Raw genomic sequence first — 4,644 nt, forward strand, 5'->3', positions numbered from 1 at the left:
AAGACAGCTACCTGGCCAACCAACTGGAAGAGATCCATATTTGTGCCCATTCCAAAGAAAGGTGATCCAACAGAACGTGGAAATCATTGAACACTGTCATTAATATCACATGAAAGGTAAATTTTGCTGACGATAATTCAAAAATGGTTGCAGCAGTACATCAACAGGGAACTGCCAGAAATCCAAGTCAGATTCAGAAGAGGACATGGAACAAGGGATATCATTGCTGCTGTCAGATGGATCTTGGCTGAAAGCAGAGAATACCAGAAAGATGTTTACCTGCGTTTTATTGACTTTACAAAGGCATTCAACTGTGTAGATCATAGCAAATTATGGATAACGTTGCAAAGAATGAGAATTCCAGAACACTTAATTGTGCTCATGAGGAACCTGTACATAGACCAAGAGGCAGTTGTTCAGATAGAACAGTGGGATACTGCATGGTTTCAAATCAGGAAAGGTGTGCTTCAGGGTTGTATCCTTTCACCATACTTATTGAATCTGTATGCTGAGCAAATAATCTGAGAAGCTGGACTATATGAAGAAGAACAGGGCATCAGGATTGGAGGAAGGTTCATTGGCAAACTGCTATATGCAGATGACACAACCTTGCTTGCTGAAAGTGAAGAGGACTTGAAGCACTTACTGTTGAACATCAAGCCTTCAGTATGGATTACACCTGCATGTAAATAAAGTAAAAATCCTCAAAACTGGACCAATAAGCAACATTATAGGAAATGGAGAAAATATTGAAGTTGTCAAGGATTTCATTTTACTTTAATCCACAGTCAACACTCATGGAAGCAGCAGTCATACAATCAAATGATTTGCATTGGGCAAATCTGCCGCAAAAGACATCCTTAAAGTGTTCAAAAGCAAAGATGTCACTTTGAGGACTAAGGTCCACCTGAACCAAGCCCTAGTATTTTCAATCACCTCATATGCATGCAAAAACTGGACAATGAATAAAGAAAATCGAAGAATAATTAATGTTTGAATTATGGAGTTGGTGTAGAATATTGAATATACTGTGGGCTGCCAAAAGAACGAACAAATCTATCTTGGAAGAAATACATCCAGAATGCTCCGTAGAAGCAAGGATGGCAAGATTTTGTCTCACGTACTTTGATCCTGTTATCTGGAGGGACCAGATCCTGGAGAAGGACATCGTGCTTGGTAAAGTAGAGGGTCAGCAAAAAAGAGGAAGACCATCAATGAGATGGATTGACACAGTGGCTGCAACAATGGGTTCAAACATAGCAACGATTGTGAGGATGGCGCAGGATGGGGCAGTGTTTTGTTCTGTCGTGTGTAGGGTCACTATGAGCTGGAATCAACTCGCTGGCACCTAACAACAACAAATCCTCTGTAGGGATTCATTGAAAGGAAAAGATAAGAAATGCACACAAAATAATTTTTTCTTTCTAAAAATTCTTTTAAAAAAGTCTTTATTGAGTATTTTAAAATTGTAATACATTCTTTTTTTAGTATATAAAAAGTACAATACAAAAACGGTATAAACAAAGTTAATTATTTCTTTCCACTTGCCTTCTGCTTATATTTCCTATCCTTCTGTGGAAACAAAGTTTAGCAGTCTGGTATGTATCCTTCCGTAGCAGGGATGGATTATACAATAGACAAGTGAAGCGTGGTGCTTACCTGGCTTACCAAATCATTTGTAGTGAATAATTACACTTTTTTTCTTTCAACCACATCAAAGATTCTCCTTCTAGATACAGCTGGCATCTCTCTCTCTCCCAACTCCACAGCATCTTCCTACAGAATTAAAGCCTCTTTTCAAATTTGCAGTCCCTGACAGGGATGGATTACTCAGTGAGCAAGGTAAGCAAGGGCTTACTTGTACATACTTCCTAATCTGTAGTGAACAATTTCACACGTTTTCACCACAGCGAGAAACACATGAAATTGTTCACTACAGATTAGGAAGTAAGCACAAATAAGCCTGTGCTTACCTTGCTTATTGGGTAACCCGCACCTGTTCCACACATTTCTTCTTGTTCAAATAATTTGTATAGCATATTAAATAAAGGGATGTTGGTTGGTTGTTATTGTTGAAATGATATTTTAATACACATGTTATCCTGTAGCGTACTTCTTTCAGTTGTCAATATGTCATGGACATTTCTAGAATTCAGTTGATACACATCTTATTTGCTTTTCTGATTTCCTTATGTAGGCAAAATTACACAAATATATCTGTCTCTTTCTCTGTCTATACCTATACAAATACATATACATATACACACACACACACACACACACACATACACACACATATATGTGTGGCATAGTGGTTAAGTGCTCGTCTGCTAACCAAAAAGTTGGCAGGTCGAATCCACCAGCAGATCCTTGGAAACGCTAGGGGGCAGTTGTACTGTGTCCTATAGGGTCACTATGAGTTGGAATTGACAACAGATTATATATATATATATATATGTATGTATGTATGTATGTATGTATGTATGTTGTTGTTAGGTGGTGTCGAGTAGATTCTGACTCATAGCGACCCCATGTACAACAGAATGAAACACTGCCCAGTCCTGTGCCATCCTCACAATCACTGTTATGCTTAATGCCCATTGTTGCAGCCACTATGTCAATCTGTTTTGCTGAGGGTCTTCCTCTTTTTCACTGACTCTCTATTTACCAAGCATGATGTCCTTCTCCAGGGACTGGTCCCTCCTGATAACATGTCCAAAGTATGTGAGATGCTAACTGGATCGTAGAGAAGAATTATCTCAGGTGAAGGGAAGGACAGCATACACTACAGGGGAAGTCAGCACAATGGGACTAAACCAAAGCTAAGAAGGTTCCTGAATACAACCAAACACTTTGAGGGACAGAGTAGCAGGGGCAGGGGTCTGGGGACCATGCTTTCAGGGGACATCTAGGTCAACTGACATAACAAAGTTTATTAAGAAAATGTTCTACATCCTACTTTGGTGAGTGGTGTCTGAGGTCTTAAAAGCTAGCGAGCGGCCATCTAAGATGCATACATTGGTCCCAACCCGCCTGGAGTAAAGGAGAATGAAGAACACCGAAGACTCAAGGGAAGTATTAGCCCAAGAGACAGAAAGGGCCACATACACCAGACACTTCATCAGCCTGAGACCAGAAGAACTAGAAGGTGCCTGGCTACCAACAGTGACCGCCCTGACAGGGAACACAACAGAGAAGCTCTGATGGAGCAGGAGAAAAGTGGGGTGCAGAACTCAAATTCACATAAAAAGACCAGACTTCATGGTTTGATTGAGACTGGAGGGACCCCGGAAGACATGGCCCCCAGACTCTCTGTTAGCCCAAAACTAAAACCATTCCCGAGGCTAACTCTTCAGACAAAGATTAGACTGGACTACGGGACATAAAATGATACTCGTGAAGAGTGTGCTTCTTAGCTCAAGTAAATACATGAGACTAAATGGCAGCTACTGTCCAGAGGTGAGATGAGAAGATAGAGAGGCTCAGGAGCTGTTTGAACGGACACGGGATATCGGGGGTGGAAAGGAGCAATGTGCTGTAACAGTATAGGGAGAGCAACTAGGGTCACATAACAATGTATGTAAAATTTTTGTATGAGAGACTGACTTAAATTGTAAACTTTCACTTAAAGTACAACAATAAAATAAATAAAAATTTAAAAAATTTACATCAAACAATGTGAGATGTAGTCTCACCATCCTTGCTTCTAAGGAGCATTCTGGCTGTACTTCTTCCAAGACAGATTTGTTTGTTCTTTTGGCAGTCCATGGTATAGTCAGTATTCTTCGCCAACACCAAAATTCAAAGGCGTCAATTCTTCGGTCTGCCTTATTCATCTTCAAACTTTCTCATGCATATGAGGCGATTGAAAACACCATGGCTTGGATCAGGCATACCTTAGTCTTCAAGGTGACATCTTTGCTTGTGAACACGTTAAAGAGGTCTTTTGCAGCAGATTTGCCCAATGCAATGCGTCTTTTGATTTCTTGACTGATGCTTCCGTGAGTGTTGATTGTAGATCCAAGTAAAATGAAATCCTTGACAAGGTCAATCGTTTCTCTGTTTATCATGATGTTGCTTATTGGTCCAGCTGTGAAGATTTTTGTTTTATGTTGAGGTGTAATCCATACTGAAGTCTGTAGTCTTTGATGTTCATCAGTAAGTGCTTCAAGTCCTCTTCACTTTCAGCAAGCAAGGTTGTGTCATCTGCATAATGCAGGTTGCTAATGAGTCTTCCTCTTATCTTGATGCCCCATTCTTTGTAGAGTCCAGCTTCTCAGATTATTTACTCAGCATACAGATTGAATAAGTATGGTAAAAGGATACAACCCTGACGCACACCTTTCCTGACTTTAAATCACGCAGTAATTCCCTTGTTCTGTTTGTATTACTGCATCTTGGTCTATGTACAGGTTCCTCATGAGCACAATTAAGTGTTCTGGAATTCCCATTCTTCACAATGTTATCCATAATGGATTATGATCCACACAGTCGAATGCCTTTGCATAGTCAATAAAATACAGGTAAAATCTTTCTAGTATTCCCTACTTTCAGCCAGGATCCATTTGACATCAGCTATGATATCCCTGTTTCCATGTCTTCTGAATCCGGCTTGAATTTCTGGCAGTTCCCTGTCGATGTACT

Source organism: Trichechus manatus, unplaced genomic scaffold, assembly GCF_000243295.1.
Source record: "Trichechus manatus latirostris isolate Lorelei unplaced genomic scaffold, TriManLat1.0 scaffold00103, whole genome shotgun sequence".
In the NCBI taxonomy this organism is placed as follows: Eukaryota; Metazoa; Chordata; class Mammalia; order Sirenia; family Trichechidae; genus Trichechus; species Trichechus manatus.